The following is a 20,320-nucleotide window of genomic DNA, read 5'->3' on the forward strand; positions in this document are numbered from 1 at the left end:
AACAATACGTGAGGGTGGAGGCTTGGCCCACTTCCTGACCAATTGCCTGTAGCATCTGGCAGAAAAAAAGATGCCGCATTAATGCTGACAGAGGCCCTGCTGGTTAATATGGATAATTTCATACTTAAGCTATGGCTGGCATTTAAAAATCTGCAAAAACAAGAAATGGACTTTTGTACAAGGGCAGACCCTGTTTGTTCATTAACACTCAAGTTCAAGAAAACCTGTGGTATTTAACATAACCAGAGAGAAAAAGAAGACTTATGGGGGCAATACTTGAAGGGGCTGCTTACCTGATTTCTCATTCTGCACACTAAGAGGCAGGGTGGAGTAATGGATGAGAGCTCAAGCTTTGAAAGCAAAGAGCAGAGTTTGAGTCTGTGTCTGTCATCAGCCTTGAACAAGATATTTAATTTCTCTGAGCTTCACTTTCCTCATCTTCAAGAAATTACAAATTGGCTCATGCCTGGAATCCAGCACTTTGGGAGGCCAAGGCGGGCAGATCACTTGAGGTCAGGAGTTCAAGACGAGCCTGGCCAACATAGTGAAACCCTGTCTCTACTAAAAATACAAATATTAGCTGGGCAGGGTGGCATGTGCCTGTAATCCCAGCTACTTTGGAGGCTGAGGCAAGAGAGACGCTTGAACCCAGGAGAAGGGGTTTGCAGTGAGCTGAGGTCACTTCACTGCACTCCAGTGTAGGCGACAGAGAGAAACCCCATCTCAATAATAATAATAATAATAGAGATTATTTAAGCAAAGTAAGATGCTTTGCACATAGTAAGCATTCAGTAAATGTTAGCACTCAAAAGATAAGATTTATCTTACTTTTTAAAATCTTATCATACTTATTGACTATGATAGTTAGGGAGGATCTACCCAACCCAAACAAATATCCCAGGAAGTTCATTGTGACTTCTAAAGATGACAAAAAGAATGAATGAAAAGACTGAACTCAAAATAGAAATGAGAAAATGATAATTTGTTTGAAGGTCTGATATTAGTTTCAAAATCTATCTCTGAAACATCTTTGAAAACCATTAGAGTCCATTAACTCTCAATTTCATTTTATTTCAATTTTTTTTTTTTTTGAGAGTCTCGCTCTCTCACCCAGACTGGAGCACAGTGGCACGATCTCGGCTCACTGCAACCTCCGCCTCCGGGTTCAAGCAATTCTCCTGCTTCAGCCTCCTGACTAGCTGGGACTACAGGCGCCTGCCACCATGCCCAGTTAATTTCATTTTATTGCTGCTATATACCTTAAAAATGTGAGCCTGCAGAGCGCAGAGAAGTCAGAAACACAGTTCTGGAAGTCACCTGCGAACAGACAACACTGAAGCCAAAGAGTGGATGGGTTTGTTTGGGGAGTTAGAATGTGTAAAGCACAAGAAGAAAAAAACTAAATAAAATGAATTTAAAATAAATTTTTAAAAGATTGTGTAAAGCAAAGAACTTACAAACATGTAGAATATCAATTTTTGAGGAAAGGGAAAGTGGAGACAATAGAAGACTAATCAAATAGGGGAGAAAGGTTCAAGATGGTTGAGTAGGATTTTCTGGCTCTACTTAGAAGAACTGGAATAGTATATAGACAGTCACACTTCAAATACGTTATCCAAGACAGAATGCTGATGCTCAACACAGAAGAGACAGGAAACACCAAAAGTGGGGAAGGAGGAAAAGAGGCAGCATCCCTGGTCAGGACTGGCTAAGAGCTGGGAGTGACTTCCTAACATGAGGAAAGGGTGAGTGACAGACTTCCAGCAGCCCACATCCCCACCTTCAGATCATGCAATCCTAGCCACAGGAGAGCCCCTTGACCATCCCAAGCCCTGAAACTAACATAGGAAGTTGATGGGAGACCAAGGGACAGGGCTGCTCCAGGGAGGGAGCTCCCACACCATTTATAAGACCTAAGAAGCTACAGGAAGGTGCCATTTTCAAAGCTAGCCTCTCATAAACTGCACACTGTCCTTCAGGCCAGCAGCACCAAGACTGAGACATTACAAAAGCTCAAGTTATCACTGCTGGAATGCGGAGTAAGATGGGAGCATTCCCACAGCCAGGGATAAGAAGCAAGCAAGACATGAGCTGCAGCAGCCAGTGCCAGGAAGCAGGTGCTGTCAGGACAGAGACTGGCATGTGAGTGAGCAGAATGAGTTGCTGGTGGGACTTGGTTGTGAGCTGGGTGGGTGCTCCTACAGCTGGGGTGGGGGAACAAGCTAAGCATCAGCTACCACTGCCAGGGTAGGGGGTGAACCCCCAGGACTGGGGCTAGAAAGAAACGTGCATTCCCTACCCACTGGCCCAGGCTGTTGCCACAAAGAGAGCAGCTCCCTCTCCAGTGGTGGGGCCTCAGCATGGCTGCTACTGTCTCTAACACAAGCACTTAGCCTGAGGCCTAAGGATCATCCTGCCCACCACAGCTGGTGCCTGCTCTCACCACAAGCCCTGCGAGCCTAGCTTCGCTCCTTCACTTCTCCCACCTTAACAGAGCACATAGCCCAGGGTCTCGACTGCTATCTCCTCAGCTGACCTATCTGCAAGCACCACCTGCAGGACTGGAGACTTCCCCACCCAGTACATCACATCTACTGTCAACATGAACACACACCACTCAGGACCCAGAGAATCATCCCACTACAGCTTCTGCCATCATCCATGCTATACTGGCTGCCAGGTGATTGAAAACACACTCTATGACCCAGTCTACTGCTGCCACTATCAACATCTGAGCAAGCCACCTGGAGGCCCAAAAATCAGACCTCTAGTAACCACAAGTACAGGTGGCAGCATACGTCACCCTGGGGCACAAAGATAGGGATACTCAACCCACCACTGTCATCACTGGTGCCTGGAAACTGGCCCACCTGGCATCTTAGTCCCCAAGCAGAACATCACCACAGACTCCACTGATAATTGCACCCCAACCCACAAAGATACCACTAATCCTGTTTAGAGCCAAAGAAATCATACAAAGACTACACTGCTGCATGCCCTCAGAATTAAAAGCCAAAGTACCCTACCTAACAAACAATAAAGCTAGGTCTTCTGGAAGAAGTCCTCTCCTACAAAAGTAAGTTCAAAAATAGGAAGACGTGATTGTTACACCAGATGTGCAGATATAAACATAAAGACACAGGAAACATAAAAAAAAAAATCAATGAAATATGACTCTCCAAAGGAACACAACAATTCTCCAGTAACAGATCTTAATCAAAAAGACATTTTCAAAATCCCAGTATAATGCAAAATATTGATTTTAAAGAAACTCAGTACAAAGACAACAGAAAAACAATTCAAGATATGAGGGAAAATTTTACTAAAAGATAGATTTTTTTTTTTTGAGACGGAGTTTCACTCTTGTTCCCCAGGCTGGAGTGCGATAGCATGATCTCGGCTCAGTGTAACCTCCACCTCCCCAGTTCAAGCGATTCTCCTGCCTCAGCCTCCCGAGTAGCTAGGATTACAGGCATGCACCACCACACCCAGCTAATTTTGTATTTTTAGTAGAGACAGGGTTTCTCCATGTTGGTCAGGCTGGTCTCAAACTCCCAACCTCAGGTGATCTACCCGCCTCAGCCTCCCAAAGTGCTGGGATTATAAGTGTGAGGCACCACGCCCGGCCGATATCTTTTTTGAAAACCAAATAGAAATTCTGGACCTGAAGAATTCATTGAAAGAAATAAAAAATACATTTGAAAGCTTTGATAATAGAGTAGATGAGACAGAAGAAAAAATCTCAGAACTAAAAGACAGCTCTTTTTTTTTTTTTTAAGATGGAGTTTCACTCTGTTGCCCAGGCTGGAGTGCAGTGGCACGATCTCAGCTCACTGCAACCTCCGCTTCCGAGATTCCAGCAATCCTCCTACCTCAGCCTCCCAAGTAGCTGGACTACAGGTGTTTGCCACCATGCCTGGCTAATTTTTATATTTTTGAAGAGATTGGGTTTTACCATGTTGGCTGGGCTAGTCTCAAACTCCTGACCTCAGATGATCTTCCTGCCTTAGCCTCCCAAAGGGCTGGGATTACAGACGTGAGCCACTGTGCCCAGACAAAAGACAGTTCTTTTGAAATAAGCTAGTCAGACAAAGGAAAAGAATAAAAAAGAATAAGCAAGGCTTCATGACATTTGGGGCAACATACAGTGACTGAATTTATAAATTATCAGTATCCTAGAGGACAAAGAAACAAAGAAAAGATTAGAAAACTTATTTAACAAAATAAAATAAGTCTAGCAGGAGATGTAAGTCTAGCAAGAGGATATTCAGATACAGGTGGCTCAACAATACCTAGGAAGATACAATGCCAAAAAGTTTTCACAGCACATTATAATCAGACTGTCTAAAGTCAAAGATAAAAAGATAATTCTAAAAATAACAAGAGAAAATCATCTAGTCATCTATAAAGAAAACTCCATCAAACTAACTGTGAATTTCTTAGCAGAAACCTTATAGGCCAGAAGAGAATGGCATGATATAGTGATAGTGGCAAGAGAAAAACAAAACAAAACCCAAAAAACTTTCACCCTAGAATACTATATACCCAGCAAAATTATAGCAAAATTATTCTTCCTAAATGAAGGAGAAATAAAGGCATTCCCAGACAAGCAAATGCTGAAGGAATTTATTACCATTAGACTGGACCTAGAAGAAATGGTCAAGGGAGTCCTAAACCTGGAAGTGAAAAGATTAGATTTACCATCACAAAAATACACAAAAGTAGCCCAGCCCTGATGGTTCATGCCTGTAATCCTAGCACTTTGGGAGGCTGAGATGAGTGGTCCATCTGAGGTCAGGAGTTTGAGACCAGCCTGGCCAATATGACGAAACCCCATCTCTACTAAAAATACAAAAATTAGCTGAGCATGGTGGTGCATGTCTGTAACCCCAGTTACTCAGGAGGCTGATGCAGCAGAATCACTTGAACCCAGGAGGCGGAGGTTGCAGTGAGCTGAGATCACACCACTGCACTCCGGCCTGGGTGACAGAGTGAGACTCCATCTCAAAAAAAAAAAAAAAAATACACGAAAGTATAAAACTCACTAGGAAAGCAATCACACAAAGGAGGAAGAGAAAAGAATTAAATGGTATTACTACAGAAATTCACCAAACCGCAATGACAAATAATAAAAGATTCACAGGTTCTAAAGATTGGGAAAATAAAATTAATTAATTAAAATAATAAGAGAAAAAGAAAGGAACAAAGAGTATACAAAGCAAACAGAAAACAATTAATATGACAGGAACAAAGCCTCACATATCAATAATATCAATAATAATCTTGAACATAAACATTAAATAATCCACATAAATGATACAGAACGGCTAAACAGATTTTTTAAAAACTATCTTCCAACTACATACTGCTTACAAGAAACCCAACTTATCAATAAAACACATATAGACTAAAAGTAAAGGAATAGGAAAAGACACTCCAGACAAACAGAAACCAAAAGTGAGCAGGAGTAGCTACAATTATATCAGCTAAAACAGGCTTTAAGTCAAGAAGAGTAAAAGAAAGACAAAGATGGTCATTATGTAATGATAAAGGGAACAATCCAACAAGAGGATATAACAATTCTAAATATATGTGCACTCTATACTGAAGCACCCAGATTCATCAAGCAAATAAGACTAGATCTAAAGAGAGAGATAGACTCCAACACAGTAACAGTGGAAGACTTCAACACCCTACTTTCATCACTAGACAGATCATCTACACAAAATATCAACAAAGAAACATTGAATTTAAACTGCACATTAGATCAAATGGACCTAACAGATATTTACAAAACATTATATCCAACAAGTGCTGAATATACATTCTTTTCAGCCACACATGGCACATTCTCCAGGATAGACCATATGTTACGCCACAAAACAAGTCACAACAAATTTTTAAAAATAAAATCATATCACGCCCAGCATGGTGGCTCATGCTTGTAATCCCAGCACTTTGGGAGGTCAAGGCAGGTGGATTGCTTGGGGCCAGGAGCTTGAGACCAGCCTGGCCAACATGGGGAAACGCTATCTCTCCTAAAAACACACAAAAAAATTAACTGGGCGTGGTGGTGCATGCCTGTAATCCCAGCTTCTTGGGAGGCTGAGGCACGAGAATTGCTTGAACCCAGGAAAACAAAGGTTGCAGTGAGCCAAGATAGTGCCACTGCACTCCAGCCTGGGTGACAGAGCAAGACTCTGACTCAAAAAGGAAAAAAAAAAATCATATCAAGTATCTTCTCAGACCACAATGGAATAAAATTAGAAATCAATAGTAAGAGGAACTTTTGAAACTATTCATATACATGGAAGCTGAACAACATGTTCCTGAATGACCACTTGAGTCAATGAATAATTAAGATGGAAATGGAAGAATTCCTTGAAGCAAATGAAAATGGAAACACAACATACCAAAACCCATGGGATACAGCAAAAGCAATGCTAAGAGGGAAGCTTATAGCACTGAATAACTACAGCAAAAAAAAAGCAGAAAGACTAGAAGTTGACAATTTAACAGTGCACCTCAAGGAACTAGAAAAGCAAGAATAAACTAAACCCAAAATTGGCAGAAGAAAAGAAATAATAAAAAACAGAGCAGAACTAAATGAAATAGAGACTAAGAAAACAATATAAAGGATAAACAAAACAAAAAGTTGGCTATTCAAAGGATAAATAAAATTGATAAACCACTTAGCTGGACTAACCAAGAAGAGAGAAGATCCAAATATACAAAATCAAAAATCAAAAATGAAACATTACAACTGACACAACAGAAATATCAAAGATCATCAGAGACTGTAAATAACTAAATGGTGACAAATTAGAAAACTAGAGGAAATTGATAAATTCCTGTAAACATACAACCTACAAAGATTGGATCAAGAAAAGATAGAAAACATGAACAGAACAATAACAAGTAGCAAGATTGAATCAGTAATAAAAGTCTCCCAACAACAATGACAAAAAGGACCTGCTGAATTCACAGTCATATTCTACCAAACATACAAAGAAAAACTAATACCAATTCTCCTGAAACTATTGCAAAAAACTGAAGAGGAGGTAATTCTCCCTATCATTCTATGAGACCAGTATCACCCTGATACCAAAACCAGAAAAGAACAGAACAAAAAGAGTAAACTACCAGCCAATGTCCCTAATGAACATAGACATAAAAATCCTCAACAAAATACAAGCAAACTGAAACCAGCAGCACATCAAAAAGATAATACACCGTTATCAAATAGGATTTATTCCAGGGATGCGAGAATAGTTCAACATATGCAAATCAATGATCAAGCTCTATCACATCAACAGAATGAAGGACAAAAACCATATGATCATCTCAATAGATGCAGAAAGAGCATTTTATAAAATTCACCATACTTTCTTGATAAAAATTCTTAATAACTAGGCATATAAGGAACATACCTCAAAAAAATAAAGGTCATGTATGACAAACTCATAGCTAGTATCATACTGAATAGCAGAAAGTTAAAAGCCTTTCCTCTAAGAACCAGAACACTGATTCTGGACGCCCACTTTTACAACTCCTATCCAACACAGTACTGGAAGTCCTAACCGAAGCAATCAGCCAAGAGAAAGAAATAAAAGGCATTCAGATTGGAAAAGAGGAAGTCACAGTGTCCCTATTTTCTGATGATATAATATTATATCTAGAAAAAACTTAAAGATTCCACCAAAGAACTGTTAGATTTGATAAATGAATGTAGTAAACTTTCAGGATACAAAACCAACATACAAAAATCAGTAGCATTTCTATACACTAATAGTTATCTAGCCAAGAAAGAAATCAAGAAGGCAATCCCATTTACAATAGCTATAAAACATATAAAATACCTGGAAGTAAATATAATTAAAGAGGTAAAAGATCTATACAAGGAAAACTACAAAACACTGTAAAAGAAATTAAAGATGACACAAACAAATGGAAAAAAATCCTATGCTCATGGATGAGAAGAATTAATAACAATAAAATGACAAGATTGCCCAAAGCAATCTACAGATTCAATGCAATCCCTATCAAAAATTTGGCTTCACGGAACAGAAAAAAAAAAATCTTAAAATCCATAGGGAATCAAAAAAGAGGCAAAATAGACAAAGCAATCCTGAGCAAAAAGAACAAAGCTGAGGCATCACATTACCTGATTTCAAAATACAATACAAGGCTATAGTAACCAAAACAGTATGGTATTGGTATAAAAAGAGACATATAGACAAATGGAACAGAATAGAGAAACTAGGAATAAATCCACATATTTACAGCCAACTCATCTTTGACAAAGCTGACAAGAGGCTCTGGGTGGGGAAAGAATATGCTCTTCAAAAAATGGTACTAGGAAAATTGGATAACCACATGCAGAAGAATGAAATGAACGTTTTCTCTCACAATATACAAAAATCAACTCAAAATGGATTAAACACTTAAATATACGACCCAAAACTATAAAAATACTAGAAGAAAACCTAGGGAAAACTTTCCTGGACATTGGTTTCAGCAAGGAATTTATGACTAATACCTCAAAAGTACAGGCAACAGAAACAAAAATAGACAAATAGGACTTAAACTAAAAAGCTTCTGCATAGCAAAAGAAATAATCAGCAGTGAAGAGACAACGTGTTGAATGAGAGAAAATATTTGCAAACTATTCATCCAACAGGCAACTAATATCCAGAATATATAAGAAACTCAAACAACTCAAAAGGACAAAGATAAATAACGTCATTAAAAAGTAGGCAAAGTACACGAATAGACATTTCTCAAAAGAAGACACACAAATACATAAATGAAAAAATGGTCGGCATCACTAATCATCAGAGAAATGCAAATCAAAACCACAATGAGATATCATCTCACCCCAGTTAGAATGGTTATTATTAAAATGACAAAATTAACAGATGTTGTTGAGGGTGCAGAGCAAAAAGAACTTACACTCTGTTGATGAGAATGTAAACTAGTATAGCCACTATGGAAACCATACAGAGATTTCACACAAAAAAAAACTAAAAATAGAATTACCACTCGATCCAGCAATTCCACTACTGGGTATCTACCCAAAGGAAATGAAATCCACATATCAAAGTGATAGCTGCACTTGCATGTTTATTGCAGCACTATTCACTATAGCAAACACATGGAATCAACCAAAGTGCCCATGAAAAGATGACTGGATAAAGAAAATGTGGTATTTATAGACAATGAAATACTATTTGGCCATTAAAAAATATTAAAATCATGTCATTTGCAGCAACATGGATGAAACTGGAGGTCGTTATCTTAAGAGAAATAAGCCAGGCACAAAAAGACAAATATTGCATGTTCTCACTTATACGTGGGAACTAAAACATTTGAACGCATGGAAGTAGAGTAGAAAAATAGATAACAGAGGCTGGGAAGGGTGAGAGAGGCAGGAGGGCAAGGATAAAGAGAAGTAGGTTAAAGAGTACAAACATACAGTGAGATAGTAGAAATAAATTCAGGCCAGGTGCGGTGGCTCACGCCTGTAACCCCAGCACTTTGGGAGGCTGAAGTGGGCAGATCACTTGAGGTCAGGAGTTCGAGACCAGCCTGGCCAACATGGTGAAACCCTGTCTCTACTAAAAATACAGAAGTTAGCTGGGCCTGGTAGCATATGCCTGCAATCCCAGCTACTCAGGAGGCTGAGGCAGGAGAATCGCTTGAACCCAGGAGGCAGAGGTTGCAGTGAGCAGAGATGATGCCACTGCACTCCAGCCTGGGCAACAGAGTGAGATGTCATCTCAAAGAAAGAAAGAAGGAGGAAGAGGAGGAGGAGGAGGAGAAAGAGGAAGGGGGTGGGGAAAAGGGGCGGGAGGTGGAGGGGGCGGGGGGGAGGAGAAGAAATAAATTCAATGTCTCATAGCAGAGTAGGATGACTATACTTAAAATGTATTGTATTTGAGTAATAGACACCCTAAATATCCTGAGTTGATCACTATTCATTACATACATGTAAAAATTTTCTCATATATTCCATAAATTTGCACAAATGAAAGAGTGACCAGATGAAAAGAAGAGGGTAAAAATCAATCACAGAGACAACTTTAAAGGGAAAAACTGATCGGTGACGTGAAATTCTGCAAAGATTAGATAAAATTAGGAATGAAAAATAGCAGTTAACAGTTTCGGCATAAAGGTAAACACGGATATGCCAATTATAGCAGGTTGAAGACTGAGTGAGGAACTTTTCAGAAAGGTTGACCATGAAAGGAGGAACACAGGACCATAGCTTGAGATATGGACCATAAATTTGAGAAACACAATATGAGAAAAATACAATAGAATGTCTGTTGTGGGTTGGTCCCAGAAAAAGATATGCTGAAGTTTTAACTCCTGGTACCTGTGAATGTGACTTTATTTGGAAATAGGATCTTTAAGGATGTAATCAAGTTAAAATATGGTCATATTGGATTACAGTGAACCCTAATCCAATGACTGGTGTCCTTATAAGAAGAGGGACACAAAGATAGTGACAGATAGGGAGAGAACGGCCAGGCGCGGTGGCTTACGCCTGTAATCCCAGCGCTTTGGGAGGCCGAGGCAGGCGAATCACGAGGTCTGGAGACCGAGACCATCCTGGCTAACATGGTGAAACCCCGTCTCTACTAAAAAAAATACAAAAAATTAGCCAGGCATGGTGGTGGGCACCTGTAGTCCCAGCTACTCGGCAGGCTGAGGCAGGAGAACGGCATGAACCTGGGAGGCGGAGCTTGCAGTGAGCCAAGATCACCCCAATGCACTCCGGCCTGGGCGACAGAGCGAGACTCCGGCTCAAAAAAAAAAAAAAAAAAAAATCTAATATTAAAAAAAAATTAAAAAGATAGGGAGAGAACACCAAGTAATGAGGGAGGCAGAGATTGGAGTAATGTGTCCACAAGCCAAGGAATACCAAGCATTGCTGGCAACTGCCAGAAGCTAGGAGAGAGGCGTGGGTCAGATTCTCCCTCACTGCCTCCAGAAGGAGCCAACCCTGCCGACTAAAGAAGAAATTTCTGAAAATTTTCTCCCATTTTGTAGGTTGCCTGTTCACTCTGATGGTAGTTTCTTTTGCTGTACAGAAGTTCTTTAGTTTAATTAGATCCGATTTGTCAATTTTGGCTTTTGTTGCCATTGCTTTTGGTGTTTTAGACATGAAGTCCTTGCCCTTGCCCATGCCTATGTCCTGAATGGTAATGCCTAGGTTTTCTTCTAGGGTTTACTCATCTGACAAAGGGCTAATATCCAGAATCTACAATGAACTCAAACAAATTTACAAGAAAAAAACAAACAACCCCATCAAAAAGTGGGCGAAGGACATGAACAGACACTTCTCAAAAGAAGACATTTATGCAGCCAAAAAACACATGAAAAAATGCTCACCATCACTGGCCATCAGAGAAATACAAATCAAAACCACAATGAGATACCATCTCACACCAGTTAGAATGGCAATCATTAAGAAGTCAGGAAACAACAGGTGCTGGAGAGGATGTAGAGAAATAGGAACACTTTTACACTGTTGGTGGGACTGTAAACTAGTTCAACCATTGTGGAAGTCAGTGTGGTGATTCCTCAGGGATCTAGAACTAGAAATACCATTTGACCCAGCCATCCCATTACTGGGTATATACCCAAAGGACTATAAATCATGCTGCTATAAAGACACATGCACACGTATGTTTATTGCGGCACTATTCACAATAGCAAAGACTTGGAACCAACCCAAATGTCCAACAATGATAGACTGGATTAAGAAAATGTGGCACATATACACTATGGAATACTACGCAGCCATAAGAAATGATAAGTTCATGTCCTTTGTAAGGACATGGATGAAATTGGAAATCATCATTCTCAGTAAACTATCACAAGAACAAAAAAACAAACACCGCATATTCTCACTCATAGGTGGGAATTGAACAATGAGAACACATGGACACAGGAAGGGGAACATCACACTCTGGGGACAGTTGTGGGGTGGGGGGAGGGGGGAGGGATAGCATTGGGAGATATACCTAATGCTAGATGACGAGTTAGTGGGCGCAGCACACCAGCATGGCACATGTATACATATGCAACTAACCTGCACATTGTGCACATGTACCCTAAAACTTAAAGTATAATAATAATAAATAAATAAATAAAAAGAAATTTCTGTTGTTTATGCTGCCCAGTTTGTGGTGCATTTTTCTGGCAACCCCAGCAAATTTATACCAGGACTACAGATAATAATGAAAAAATACATATCTGATAGAATATTTACAATGTATATAAACCATGATAACATCAAAGTGTCAAAATAATTGACACAAACATAATAAAGATATTAATCACTTGGAAAATAACTATCTTCCAATTTAGATACAATAACAATATGAGAATGAAAACAAAAAAAGGAAATTGGTAAGAAAAATCAATCGAAATCTAGTACAACTGTAAAAATACTTCCTTTCATTAATTGCCATTTTAAAGACACCACCAGGGAAGGGTGAGTTGGGAGGAGTGGGGAGGATGAATAAAAGTGGGTTAAAGTGTATAAACATACAGGAAGAGAGAAGGAATAAATTCAATGTTTGATAGCAGAGTAGAATGGTAACACTTTAAAATGTATAAATCATTTATACAGTATTGTTGTAAGTATTATCTAATGACTAGAATCCCTGAATATTTTTCTGTCTTCAGAGTAGGAACCTAAGAATATTCTATGGCTTGGACTTTTCCTATTTATTTGTTAATATGATCAACAAACATTTCTGAGCCCCTACTTGCTATACTCTGAAACACCTGGTTCTCAATACCCTAAGAAGCTGTAGTCAAGGCTGGGGGCAAAAGGGAGGTGAGGAAGGGCTGGTTTAACCACATGTTTTTAAAATATTGTATAAAAGTTGTTTTAAGTTTTATGTCAGTTGAATCATATAGCCACATATTAAGGGTAGTTACACTTTTAAAACATCTTTCAGGAAGGTAGAGTAAAATAAGAAATCCTTTAAAATGTGGTATGCAACTCATATTTTGTTTGTTCTTAAATTCTGATTTTTGAGAACTAGATTTTCTTAGAGAGAGACAAGATTACATTTTACTTAAAATACATCCTTTAAAGGTATTTTATAATTAATTTGAGCAATAGGGTTGCTTCCTCCTATGTGCTTGAAATAAGGGTTATTGTTTTTCTCCCTAATTACCCAGATAATGGGTTCCAGCCACCCTTTGATGTGTCATAAAGGCTCACCTGTTTCAGTACAACCTGCTATTTATTATCAAACAACTACAGTTTCCCAAATCCTGAATTTCCAAAGGTGCCATTTATCCAAATCACACGTGCATCCCCTTTGCACCATTTTGCAAAAGAATTTTCCTTGATCAAAATTTTAACCTTGATTACCCCCTGGTGTATCAGCCCTTTTATTATGTAGTTCAAATTAAAATCCAAAGGACTTCTAGTATACATACTATTAAGGCATCTATTTTAACTGTATTTTAACTATTAGAGTAAGAAAAAGGAGTAATCTTGTGAAAATGAAGATATGTAAGAAATTTGAAAACATCCTATATCTTTTTTTTAGGCTTTTCAGGTTAAAAGCCTTGGACTCTCTCCCTATTAAAATATCACAGCATTTGCATATACTCTCAGATAATTAATCTCCCAAAAGCCTATTCATTAATTCCAGATTTCCCTCCCTCAAAAAAGTCTTTCATTTCACTCTTATTTGACTCTTTGAAGGTGATTAATGAGATAACACTACACAAAGTACTTGAACTGTGTTTAGTGCAAGATTGGAAAACTTGTTTCCAGAAAACTTTGAACTAAAACAATGAATTTAAATGAAAGCAATGAACTGCAGGGAGATGCACAAAGTAAAAACAGAGTAATTGATGGAGATGTGCTTATAAGCACCAGGGAATGGCTGGGTGCAGTGGCTCACGCCTGTAATCCCAGCACTTTGGGAGGCTGTGGCGGGCGGATAACTTGAGGTCAGGAGTTTGAGACCAACCTGGCCAACATGGCGAAACCTCATCTCTACTAAAAATACAAAAATTAGCCAGGCATGGTGGTGGGTGCCTATAATCCCAGCTACTCAGAAGGCTGAGGCAAAAGAATCGCTTGAACCTAGAAGGCTGAGGTTGCAGTGAGCCAAGATCGCGCCACTGTACTCCAGCCTGAGTGACAAAGTGAGACTCCGTCTCAAAAAAAAAAAAAAGATACCAGGGACTAAGGTAAGGCTGGAAAGGATGAAACAGCAACCTGGAAATTTTGGAAAACAAGTCAGTCTTGCCAGGATGGTGATCTCACATGCATGATATATAGAAGGTGATAATGCTGTAGAAGGCATTCAGAGTGGGACTGGCAGACTTTGGGGAATAGGAGTAAAAGATTCTGGGAGGCAGGAGGAGGGTCCTAGAGTTGCCACTATGGAAGAAAATTCAGTGTGGACAAGGCCTAGGAGTGACCTCAGGAGGAAGCCTGACAGGTCCTAGTAAGAGCAGTACCACTCAGGGGGCTAAGATAACATTGTCACAGACCCTGGGAGGTTCTGAGGTTGGGTACAAAATCCCTGTGAGAGTCTGGGTAGAATGACCATCTGAGTGGGCCTGATCCTATATGACATGGGAAATAAGAACTACCCCGTGGTCTTTGGGAACACAGGGAAGGGTCCAAACTGATCATTAGGAAGAATGGGAAAGTCTGAGATGGACCCATGCTCCTAGCTCCAAGTTAGAGTTGATCAAGTACATGACAGGGGAGCCTCCTAGAGCCCTGTTGATATGCAGACAGAGTAATGATGTCATATGCAGGGGCTGCTGAGACCAGAGATCTTGGGAGCCCTAACATGTTTAGGGGAATTCTGTCAGACCTTATGTCAATCCATTTGGTGTTTTTGTGAGAAACAGAAAAAGGTGTCCCTTCCCCCAAGTGAACACGTCTGTTCTAGGATGCACAAACCATGGAGCAGAGCATGTGCTAGATTTCAATTCCTACTTGCTCTCATGTCCAGAGCCCTTTTTCAGTCCACAATGTGTCCAACTACATGTAGAGGCCCTGAATGGATGGAGAAGTAAAATAACTAAATTTTCTCTTGGCTAAAGGATAATGTTTGCCTAGATAGATGAAATGATTTGGAGTGAGCAAGGTACTACTTAATGGAAAGTCTGTATGGATTGTATTTGTAGGTAAAACAGTTATTTTAAGGAATGTAAACTAATTACAGCTACAGAGATTATAAGAGTAGACTTGACTTCGTCTTTCCAACTCCTATAGAAATGGTTGCATGTATGTGCAACTATGGCATGTTCATTATTCCCCTGCGCATCAGTTTCTTCGTCTGTAAGTGGGGATTATAATAGTGCTTGCCTTGTGAAGTTGTGGTAAGGATTAAAAGTGTTAACACATGTAAAGCTTAGAACTGGATCCGGCATTTAGTATTTACTCAATAAATATTAGCTTATTTTATTATTTGCATCATTCATATGCTAATGAAAATGTTAAAGCTGGGTGGACTGTAGAGTCCATCTTGGAAACACTTACGCAGAAAATCATTTTCAATCTGGGCCTTGGAAAATGGATGGAATTTCAATAGGTAGAGATATATCTTCTTGATGAAGCTAGGAAAGTTCTTTGTAGGTGTTTTGAAACCATTAGGCAAACAATTAGTGAGAGGAAATATTTGTATTTTATTTGGCACAATATCTCACCAGTTACCTTCTAATCCTGCTATATATTCTAACAGGGATCGAAAGCCTCTAGTCTTTCAGTTAAGAAAACCTGATGAATCAGATTGTTCCCTTATCTCCACACAAATAAAAATATTAGCTTCAAAAAAGAAAAAAAGTAAGGGGTAAGACATTCTAGGGGATCGGGAATAAAGGTGTAAAGTACTGGTAACAGTCAAGAATTGCCGGCAGACCTGTTCAGCAGAAACTGAACAAAATGTGTAGGAGAGGGTTGAAAAATAAGACTGAAAGCTAAATTGAGGGCATATAACAGGGAGTATGAAATTCATTCTTCTGTCTGGTCAGCAGTGAAAACCAAGAAAGATTTCACTTGCGCAATTTGGCTTTGACCTTCCCCCTCTATAGAGTCTTTTTTTCTCAAAGGTCTTCTACACAGTGCTTCTAAACTTTAAAGTGCAAATCAATGACTTGGGGCCCTTCCAAAAACGCAGATTCCGATATGGTAGTGAAACTGCCATTGCAAAATTGTAACTGAGACAGTGAAATAAATCTGACCTAAGCAACTCCATCTTGCTTCTAACCTCCAAGCTGTCCTTGTTCATTCCTGGGTATAGGCCAAACTAACTTTGGGAGGAACTTCATTTATAATTTACAATTTAAAACAAAGATGGTAACAGCCCTTTCCCAAGACAGAACCCCTTCTTGCCTGGAGACTAGACTGCCTTTGTGGGACTAACAAATTAGCCAAAAGATTAGAAATTATGGTTTAGGAGTCATGCAGCTGGAGGTTACAAGATTCTGACCCTTCCCAAGTCGCTCCTGGGGATAACATCACTATTGTGAAGCCTAAGATCAGTGCTTGAGATATTTTGCAGACCCTGCGCTTGATGGATCAGCTGGCATCACCTAGATCTAACTGGTTCTTGTGATCTTGTGGCCCCCACCCAGGAACTGACTCAGCATAAGACAGCTTCGACTCCCTATGATTTCATCTCCGACCTGACCAATCAGCACTCCTGACTCTCTAGCTGCACCGCTCCCCCCACCCCCCAATGCTTGGGGAGACTGATTTGAGTAACAATAAAACTCCAGTCTCCCACACAGCTGGCTCTGAGTGAATTACTCTTTCTCTATTGCAATTCTCTTGTCTTGATAAATCCGCTTGGTCTAGGCAGCAGGCAAGGTGAACCTGCTGGGGCAGTTACAGTAGGTGAGGCCTGGGATCCTACATTTTCAACAAACTTCCAGATGCTACCATACTCCTTCCTGCAGCTCATCCATAGACCATATTTTGAGTACCAAGGGTCTGATCCAGTAACCTCTTCTCATTCTCATCTTTAACCCCTCTGCAATGCTGGTCTTTGTTGATCTTCCTGAAGCTCTCATCATTGGTTTCTCTGACTCTCTCATTATTGGCTTCTGTGATTCTCTCACCTGAATCTTTAAATTTATATGTAAAGACCAATCTTTAGATGTACGCATCAGTTTCTTCTGATGTGTAATGTATTGTCCAGGCAACTGTCAGTGCATCAATCTCTTTAGTATTTTAAATGAAAATATTACAAACCATCTTCTTATAAAAGACAGACCTATATCATTATAGAAAATACCTATTGCCCATTTCATGGTGTATTTAGTTTCTCTGGAAAATAATCTCCCCTGAGGTTCCCCACCTCACCTGCCCCACCAATCTGCATAGGGATTAGCTACAGTTGATTGGTACAGAGGTGGGCCCCTACTAATGCTGGGTTATTTTTAGTCTTTCCCCAGGATTTTGGACTAGAACCGAAAAAAAAAGCAAGTTAGTCTCTCACTCTCTCCAGGAAAAAGAAGTCTTGGGGATCACATTCTGATACACAGACTAAAGAACAACAACAACAAAAAACCCAGCAGTCAACTGTGAGAAAGAGGACTGAGGAGGACACCAGGGGAACACAAGGAAATAGCTTCACAGTGTGGCACTCTGACAACCTCTTATATCTTCACATAGACCAAGCAGGCAAGGTTAGACCATAGTCTGGCCTGAGTCTTGGCAGAATGCCCTGTGATTTCTCCAAGTGAAAGGGTAGATAAGCAGCCTGGGGAGGAGCTGCTATCTTGTGGAAGACTGTCACACAGCCGCTTCTCATCCCTCTCCCTAGTTTCAATTGAACGCAAGACTGTCCACCTTACCCTCATGTAGGTTACAGCTGCAGATCTCAACATTAAGTCTATAAAACTACGTGGCTGTGGTTTAGAGGTAGATCCTTAACAGCAGAGTGACCCACTCATCCCACCTATCCTCTGGTCTCTTCTGTTCAGTGCTGACTGTGGTGCTATGGGCACAGGGAGCTGGCACCATGATGTCTTGCTTTTGCTGTCTGTATAACTAATAAACTATCTGACTGCATTTGGGCCTGCTTACTCCTTACTAGGCGAGTGTCTGTGGAAGTCTTGCAAGCCATCCCGACAGGTGTAGTAGTAATACTTGTGGCCCTATTATTACCTGCCTCCCTGCTGCCTTAGGAACACTTGACTACTAAAAGAGAAGAGATGGAGAGACTTCACTTCCTGAGTTATCCTCAGCACTCCAGCCCCTTATTCCAGTTTGTTCCAGGAATGCATCCCAGACCTTGAATTCCACGAGATACCCTGGTATCTCTCCAATAAACCTCCCAGTTTCTTTTCTTTTTCACCTAAGAAAGCCAGAATGTATCTTTGGCCTTTACAAACAAAAGGTCATCACACACACACACACACACACACACACACACACACACACACACAGAAGTGTTGTATTCATGGACAATATCAGTGATTAGAACTCCAGTGCCAGAGATTCAAATCTATTTTGTTTTTATTAAAATTCTTCCTCTCTTGTGTATTGATTTCTATCTGGCCCTTGACCAAGTATATATAATATGATTAGCCCACATGTACTACAGTGCAATAAAGATAAAGTTTTATGAAAATGTTTTTGGCCAAGTAAAAGAAAATATAATTCTTTTTTACTATTATGAAAGTTACTCTAATCATTTATTAATAACTCCATAGTATTAACTATATAAATCAACTATGCTATTTTTTATCTTATAAATATCCTAATTTGCATTTATATTAGTTACATTTATAAGAATATATGATGGAATCACACATATTTATGCCAAATACTTATCACTCAACAAAACAGCATAAGTAGGATCAGAGTTTGATCTACTTTTTTTTTTTTGGAGACCGAGTCTCGCTCTGTCGCCAGGTTGGAGTGCAGTGGCACGATCTTGGCTCACTGCAACCTCCGCCTCCTGGGCTCAAGCGATTCTCCTGCCTCAGCCTCCCAAGTAGCTGGGACTGTAGCCGCACACCACCAAGCCCAGCTGATTTTTGTATTTTTAGTAGAAACGGGGTTTCACCATGTTGGGGAGGATGGTCTCGATCTCTTGACCTGGTGATCCGCCTGCCTCAGCCTCACAAAGTGCTGGGATTACAGGCGTAAGACACCGTGCCTGGCCTAGTTTGATCTACTTTCAACATTCTTTGAGTTTAGCTGTGCCTAATACATAGTATGATCATATAAATTAGCATACAGGTGCTTATGAGTCATCAGTCTTAGCTTAGGATGTTAATCAATTGGTCTCACTTTCTCTTTGGACTAGCTGAGTTTTCTTTCATCAGGGTCATAGACTACAAATCAACGAGTCAGGTACAGAAGACAGAACCTTAGGCATTGAGGAATTTGACCAAAAATGGTAAATAAATTGGTGCAAATTCATCATCACAATTGGAAAACTGAAAGAGCAAGCAGTGGGGCCACTGCAATTATAATAACGGGTGGTGGCTCACGCCTGTAGTCCCACCACTTTGGGAGGTCAAGGGGGTCAGATTGCTTGAACCCAGGCGTTGGAGACCAGCCTGGACAACATGGTGAAACCCTGCCTCTACAAAAAAAAAATCCCCTTCCCCCACCTCCCCAAAAAACTAGCCGGGCATGGTGGTGGGCTCCTGTAGTCCCAGCTACTCTGGAAGCTGCAGTGGGAGGATCACTTGAGCCCGGGAGGTTGAGACCAGCCTGGGCAACATGGCGAAAGCCCGTCTCTACAAAAAAAATAAAAAAATAAAAAAATAGCCCGCGTGGTGACGCGCATCGGTAATTCCAGCTACTCAGGAGGCTGAGGTGGGAGGATTGCTTGAACCCGGGAGGCGGAGCAGCGAGCTGAGATCGCGCCATGGCACTCCAGCTCCGGTGCCTTCCAGTCTGGGCAACAGAGAGAGACTCCATCGAAAAGAAAAAGGGGAGAAAAGAAAAAGGGGAGAGTGGAGGGGAGTGGAGGGGAGGGGAGGGGAGGGGAGGGGAGGGGAGGGGAAAGATTTTACAATTTCCTGTAAGCAATGAATGGCTCTAATGTGATATTGATGAAATACCATCTTTAAGAAAGTGTACAGATTGTAAGTGACACGTGGCTGCTTACGTTACTCCTCAGATGCAAGTAGATCATGACATAATGATAACCAGTCATAATTTGCAGTAATCCCTTACAAAAAGTCCAAATTTGTTTGAAAATACAGAAACTTTTACTAGTCGAAGTTAAACATTAAACATTTTCTAGTCATTGCCTTAACAGGATTTATTAGAGTTACTATAATATAATTTATTGAA

General features: G+C 40.2%; 1 protein-coding gene across 1 annotated transcript in view; it reads right to left on the reverse strand.

Moving 5' to 3' along the window:
* SLC25A21 (solute carrier family 25 member 21) overlaps positions 1 to 20,320 on the reverse strand; it is a 497,244-nt gene that overhangs the window by 475,776 nt on the left and 1,148 nt on the right. The window lies entirely within an intron of this gene.

This window comes from Pan paniscus, chromosome 15 (genome assembly GCF_029289425.2).
Source record: "Pan paniscus chromosome 15, NHGRI_mPanPan1-v2.0_pri, whole genome shotgun sequence".
NCBI classification, from domain to species: domain Eukaryota; kingdom Metazoa; phylum Chordata; class Mammalia; order Primates; family Hominidae; genus Pan; species Pan paniscus.